We start from the raw sequence: 8,132 nt of genomic DNA, 5'->3' as shown, positions 1-8,132 counted from the left end.
TTTTCCAGACCCGGTTAATAAAATATTACAGTACAAGTCCAAGTCTTTTTCCAGACCCGGTTTTTCAAAATTATAATATACGTCCAAAGTCTTTTTCCAGACCCGGTTAATTCAAAAATTATAATGCAAGTCCAAAGTCTTTTTTTCAGACCCGGTCGTTTCAAAAGTTATAATATACGTCGGTGAGGGGTAAAGACAACACTCTAAGCCCAAGCATTTTAAGTGGGTTTAATTTTGAAGATTGGTCTCAGCTGTCATTTTTTTTCAATATTTCTTTATCTTTTAAATAACCGGGTCCAGACGAAAGACAAAGCATAATACTCGTGTTATTCCACAAGAATAAGAATATGAGTCTTTTGTTTTTAGGATTGTTTAAATGATTTTTAAATCACCAGGTTTGGAATAAAGAATACGCTCTAAACATGTGCTTTTCTACATGCATGGTCTTAATTTGGAGGATTGTTGGTTCTTAGATTCGTTGTTGGGGGTTGAGTTTTATTGATTTTTTATTCCTGAAATAATTGTGTCTGGAGGAAAGTCGATCTTCGACAATCGGTCTTCATGTTGTTCCACAGTAATTATATTATTGGGTATTCGTTTTAGAATATTTGTAAAAATTATTTTATTTTTCAAATAGTAACCAAGTCTGGAGAAAGGATGTCTGCTTTACCCACGCGTTAGTAGGGGTAGTAGTATTATCCAATAAAAGACATATTTTTACTGGGTGAAACTTTGGAAATTTGGTCTTAGATTTGAAGTTTTTCAGTTACTTTTTTTAATAGCCGGGTCTGGAGGAAAGAGTACGTTTTAAAACTCGTGTTATTCCACGAGAATAAGAATATAAGGTCTTATGTTAGAAGATTTTTTTTTCGTAACTGTTTTAGGTCTGGAATAAAGACAACCCTCTAAACCTCTTTTAAAACAGGTTCTTAGGTTGAAGGTTTGTTTGGTCTTAGACTTTGATTTTTTTTAATTCTTACTATTAGCGTTTTTTTTTTTTTGAAGAAAAAATGGTCGGGCTGAAAGACTACGCTATATCCAGCATTAATAAGATTATGGGGTCTTTATACTGTTTTTTAAACTGTTATTCATAATGTCTATTATATTTTTTTAAACAACCGGGTCTGGAAAAAAGACTTTGGATTTATATTATAATTTTTGAAACAACCGGGTCTGGAAAAAAGACTTTGGACTTGTACTTTGATGTTTTATTAACCCGGTCTGAAAAAAAGACTTTGCACTTTTGTGCTATATGAACGCATTACTATAGGATTTTAGTTCAGAACGGATTCGCCAAAAATCCCTTCAAATTTATTACATTTGTGGGTAAAGTCATTATTACATTTGTGGGCGATCAAAAATTATTACATTTGTGGGTAAAGTGTTATTACATTTGTGGGCGTTATTACATTTGTGGGTAAAGTGTTATTACATTTGTGGGCGTTATTACATTTGTGGGTGCAACAGTCCCCCCAACCTTTTGGGAGAGATTCCCCCCCCCTGTAACATTCTAAAAGAATATGAAATAAACATTTGGGAATTAATGTTTTTAGATCTTTTTCGCTTCCATAAAATCACGACGGAATTGTCACATGCCCTTCATGACAATAAACAACCCAGAAGTCTTTGTCGAAAATTGGTAAGTCAAAATGGCAGTTTCGTCCTGTACTGTAGACAAACGACATTCATATGCATTTTTTTTTTGTCCTGTCCGAAACTTAGGACGGAACTGCTGTTCCGTTTGACCATTTTTTTTTACAAAGACCTCCCAGCCGCTCTTTGTCATTGGACTGATATTTTCAATACATTTGCTGTGGTCTTAAATCCGTCCCCGTAGCAGTTAAGAAAAAACCCTAGTTTACAGACCGTAATACCGATGTTATTATTACTTACCTTCGAAAAGAAATGACACGGAGACGAAGAGCAGAATACTTAGGACTGTGCTACAGTCCATTGTAACCTACTTTTCCGGCCACTACCATTTGCTATGGATGATCGTTTATTTATATGAAAACAGATGGATAGCCCAGGGTATTGACGAAAAAAATCTCAGACAGTAAGAATGTGTAGATCTTGGGGTTCTTCTAACTTCACCTCTTGAGGAGCCACCTCTCAGCTCCCTGAATGATTGAAGATTCCACGATCTGACGATGCAATTAATGTCGCTCAGACTCCTGTGTGCCATTCCAAGCCTTTATATAGACCATAAATGATGGTGGTAGTCATGACAACGATCACTGTAAAATGTGAAAGTACCATGAACTTTACACATATAGCGCGCGTATTCTGAAGGTTGTACATTCTAATTACACAGGAAACTTTGGAGGTGTGTAGTGTATTCTGTATTCGAGTTCACTTAGCTTGGCTATGACTCTTTTCATCACCGCATAGTGTGTCTCACAAAAATGTCAATGGCACTTGAAATGAGTATTATACAAAAATTACTAAATCATATTACACATCATTTTATAATCGTAAACTAGCATTTATTTTATACAACTGGCTAAAATCTCTTGCGATAGCCCCTTGAACACAGGGATATGAGCCTTCTTTCAGCACTCAGCAGAGAACCTTTCAATCCAAGTTTCATTGCGTTGAATAAAGTGCATATAGTCCAATTAAGTTTGTTCATTCACTCTTATTTCATTTCGTTCCCCGGCCGGGCCTTTATTTAAGTTTAAACTGCAGTTTATTCCAAATCCCCTGTCATTTTCATCGAATTCGGCATAATTGTAGAGGAATGTATATCGAAGGTGTAGGGAAGTTAGAAAAATCTGTGGGGTCCATGATTGTGCTCGATTTTAAACTACCAATGTCCGAAGTGTTGTGAGTTGATTAGCTTGAAAATCGCGCCGAAAACATGCAAAAGTGTGATAATACCGTGTAAAATGCGAATGGTTCCATATAGTTCTACTCCCAAACACTCAACATCCATGTCATTTTCATCTTAAAAATATGGGGTCCATGTGCTCATTTTTAAATTATGCACTGTCTAAAATGCTGCGAGTTGGCTTGAACCAGCACAAAATGCGCCGAAAACGTGCAAAAGTCTGATAATACCGTCCAAAATGTCTAAAATACGAATGGTTCCATATAGTTCTACTCCCAAACACTCAACATCCATGTCATTTTCATCTTAAAAATATGGGGTCCATGTGCTCATTTTTAAATTATCACTGTCTAAAATGCTGCGAGTTGGCTTGAAACAGCACAAAATGCGCCGAAAACGTGCAAAAGTCTGATAATACCGTCCAAAATGTCTAAAATACGAATGGTTCCGTAGTTCTACTCCAAAAAATTCAAAATCCAAGTCACTTCATACTTTCCAGATTAGTAAAGGAATATATTCTGAAGGCGTTAAAATATTAAAAATTTGGGGTCCATGGGCTCATTTTTAGATTACCAGTGTCCAAAGTGTTGCGAGTTGGCTTGAAACAGTATTTCAACAAATATTGGGGTGGGGGAATGACTGTACAGACCACCCCACCTGATTTTTTTTTTTTGGGGGGGGGGATATATCCCCAATCCCCCGGGATCGACACCCGTATGATGATGATGATATCAGTATGGCTGCAGTCGTTTACTTGTAAACTCGTCTCAGCCCTACGATACCTTAAACTTTGCAACTGTGGCACAAAAAAATTATATCTTACAAAGTTCGTCTTTATTTGCCCATATCGGATATTTGTTTTGTTCAAGAAAAAAAAGAAGAAAGAAAGAAAATAAAGAGAAGATATAGGTAAAAGGTAAAGGAAGGAAAGTGGAAAAGGAGAAAAAACATATTAAAAATGAATAAGCTAAAATGCAAGGGAAAATGCTGCATTGGCAAATAAAGAAAAATAAAAGGAAAAAAGCCCAGAAGAATTTAGGAACGTGGCCCAGCTGCCGAGGATTGAAGATAAAGTAAGAATGGAATGGCGTTTGTGTATGAACTCTGTAATAGCTTGCTAAATTGCACGCAATAAACTGTCGCAATCAGGGGAAAAGGACCTCGAGAGAATCTGGAAGAAGGCCTATACCATGTATACCGCACAAACATTGCCTATGGCCCTAGCCAAGGGCTATATGCGTTTTTGATATTTAGAATTTTAATTTCATGAGCGGCGCCATTTTTAAAGGAAAATAAAACCTTTCGAACAAAATAGCTTGTGTGAAAACATAAAATCAAAGAAACAGATCAGCGAAAGTTTGAGAAAAGTTGAATGAATAATAAGAAAGTTATGAGCATTTGAAGTTTAGATCATCATTGTAATGTGTAGATCCTCCCATTGGCAATGCGACAAAGATGTGTGATATATGTTAAAAACAGCTTTCCCATTGCTTTTGTATATATTTCACCCAAAATGCCTCCTTTTAACACATCTATCATTAATTCATTAATTCTTTCTATAAGAGGGCTTGTAATACAGAAATTAAAAGAATATATTATGGATAAAGAGTTTGTATCATCATAAGACAGAGCAAAAAGAAACATTTTGGGGGTATTTTATAGTCCATCAAAGGGAAAGTTTTTCACATGTGACATCACACATATCTGTCGCATTGTCGCATTGCCAATGGGAGGATCTCCATAGCATTAGTGATCGCAATATTCAAATGCTCATAACTTTCTCATTATTGTCTGATTTTCTCAAAATTTCCTTGGTTTTATTCTTTGATTTTGTCTCTTTCCACACAAGACCCTTGTCCCAAGGGTTTCATTCCCCTTTAAGGTTTAAATTGTGTTGAATCTCTACAGGTTCAGCCTGGGCTCCGCTCCGGACTTCATTCATGGTACTGGTGTACAAATGTGGAAGGCCCCGAAATTTTTACTACCAAGAGCAAAAAAAAGAAAGAAAAAAAAAATGGGGAAAGAAAGAAAAGCATCTGAAAATGAAAAAAAAAGAAGATTTTATTGTATTATATTGTACGAAAATATAAGCAATTCTTTTATATTTTGATTGAAATCTTAAATTGTACGTAAGCGTCACTGACCCCCCCCCCCCCCTGGGGGCAGTTTCCCCTCCAAACCTTTCAGGGTGGACGACAGGCAATGCCCCAACAAATATGGAAGTTTTGCATTTCGATTGATATTTCCTCAATAATTTTCCTGCGTAACAAAGTTCATTTTCGATGTAAGGAAAAAAAAAACATTTCTTCGGTATGAGAAATCTCTGCTCCCACTTCGCGCTCTTATCCAACTTCCTCTCTTATTCTGACCCCCCCCCCCCCCCCCGCTTTTCTCTGTCAACTTGCACAATGATGCACATGCTTTCATTTTCATTTCATTATTTCAAGGTCCATTTTGGAGGATCAAAATTAAATAGCACATGAACACTAAATATCAGAATAGAATATGCATAATTTAAAAACTTGATGAAATATCAATTACGACTTCAATCCGAAGTTCAGCAAGAGGCACGTAAACGCTTCAGTAATACCAGCTGTTCTTATGAATTAAGTTCATATAAATATAGTAATTGAGATTAAAATGATCACCGATATGAAGTTAGAGAGGACTGTGAATAGAACACAATAATATACGGAGGCAAGGCATTTTATCTATATTGTACTTAATGGTAAATTCCACCCCAGAAATATGTTGATATTAATCAATAGAGAAAAATTAAAGCATATCATTGAAAATTTCATCAAAATGGGATGTAAAATAAGAAAGTAACATTTGAAAGTTTCGCCAATTTTTCACTAAATGGTTATATGCACAACTCAGTGATGATAAAAAAATGAGAGTCTATCATTATCACTATGTCCCTCACAATTTCTTGTGTTTTTGACAATAAAGGCCAACTTGACTGATCCATAAAATGTTAAAACACATTGTAATTCCACATATTCAGAGAGGAGTTTTTTTCACATGACAACAGACGAAAATAAGAATAATTCACATAATAAAATACAAAAGAACTAGTGAGTTCGTGACGTCACCAGTCTGCTCATTTGCATATAAACCAGGATTCGCATATACCCATTTTGTAAATTTAAGTGACATTTGAAAATGCCATAACTTTCTTATTCAACATCGGATTTGATGAAATTTTCATTGTTATGCTATTGGACTTTTCTCTTTTTATTCAAATTAACCGTTTTGTTCGGGGGTGGACATTTCCTTTAAACCATATTAGAAAAATAAACAAAAGTCCCCCAACATCCATTACAACTACAAAACCAAGTATGTTTATTTTCACTGCAGCTTTATTCAAATATAACATTTCTCATCAGCTTTGAAAATAAATAATCTGGACGGGTGAAATATATGATTAGAATCAAGGTGATGAATATTCATGAGGCAGCTGATCCATACAGAATCACGATAAAGGTATGTGTACAATCTTAAAATACATATATCGTTTCCAATGTTTTACATATATACACTATACACAATCAATAAAAATAAATCAAAACAATGTCATGAAATAACATACAGAGGTGACATCAATTCAAAATAGAGAAAATATCCACTGCAAAAGTACTGGTGTTGATTTAACACCAGCCCGGAATCTATATATGTCCACACCAGAGAATTTTTCAACAACACCAGTTTGGTTTTGGTCTAACACCAGATAGGTGTTTATACAACACCAATTAGTATTAAAAACAGCATCGGTTTGATTCTAAACTGGTGTTATTTCAATACTTCTCTGGTGTGGACATATATAGATCCCGGGCTGGTGTTAAATCAACACCGGAGTTTTTGCAGTGTGAGAGGAGAAAAAAAAACACAGAATGGTGAAATTTTGAAAGAAATCAAGCAAACAGTAAGAAAGTTATGGCTGTTTCAGAATTGAGATACCTTAGAATATGTAAATTGGCAACAGGATACACGTAAGTAAATTATTCCTAGTGGTAGGGACATCTTTCCCACAATGTAGATCATGTACTTCATTACCATGTGGGTAATGCAGTTTTCTCCAAAATACCCATTCCCCTTGGGCAGTAATCAAAATATAACACATTATAGTTTTATGTCTTAATGAAAAAAAACATGACATTATATGTATAGGACTATAGAACAAATTAAATTTTAGCCATTTTATGTACAGGACAAAAAAATGACATTTTAGCCATTTTATGTATAGGAATTAATGAAAGAGTACTCTAAGCTTATAATGACACCACCAATTAATTGCAAGTCTCCCTAGGTATAGTGATTATCCTTTTTTTTTTACAACTTTCTTATTGTTTGCCCGATATTTTTAAAACTTTCACCTTTCAACTTGTCTGATTTTTCTTTTTCCTCTATAAAATATTTTTTTAATATTTGGGTTGGATCCCCCCATCAGCTATTCATGTCCAACTGCGTAATAAGACACTTCACCAGTACACCCATCATAAATGGTCAATCAAGTTGAATATTAATAATAATAATATAGGATTTGTATAGCACACTTATCCACCTTGCCAGGTGCTCAAGGCGCTCCTATATTACCCCGGCTAAGTTAGTCTACCAATTCTGGTGCGCACAGCTTTTTGAGGAACTACTTCCTGCCGGTACCCATTTACCTCACCTGGGTCGAGTGCAGCACAGTGTGGATAAATTTCTTGCTGAAGGAAAACACGCCATGGCTAGGATTTGAACCCACGACCCTCTGTTTGAAAGGCGAGAGTCAGAACCAATAGACCACGAAATGCCTGAAATAATAATATTTTCAATAATGGTATATCTAACCAGGGTAACCACTTCAGTTCAGAAAACTGATCTCCAAATGGGCATGGCTATTACCCTAGCTTTAACTTGGCTACCCATAGGCGCTCAAGCACTCAAGGAATTTCTTCCTTCTAGGTACCCATTCACCTCACCTGGGTTGAGTGCAGCACAAAGTGGGACAATTTCTTGCTGAAGGAAACCACGCCATGGCTAGGGATCGAACCTACATCCCTCAGATTGAAATACAAAAGTCGTAACCACTAGACCAAGACATTCATCAATAATATTGATGATAATCATGGAGTTCTTAATAATTTGTATCTAATATGTACATATAAACACACACTAAGAATAGTGTAATGAATACATCACTCAATACACATATGTAAATATATACATGTACAATATTCCCTAAAGGATATACAATTGATGGAATGTTACAAATAAATAAAAATTACTGAAATCATTTGGCATAGGAATGAAAATC

Source organism: Lytechinus variegatus, chromosome 16, assembly GCF_018143015.1.
Source record: "Lytechinus variegatus isolate NC3 chromosome 16, Lvar_3.0, whole genome shotgun sequence".
Taxonomy (NCBI): Eukaryota; Metazoa; Echinodermata; class Echinoidea; order Temnopleuroida; family Toxopneustidae; genus Lytechinus; species Lytechinus variegatus.
The sequence above is the reverse complement of the archived record's forward strand: the minus strand, read 5'-3'. Positions refer to the sequence as shown.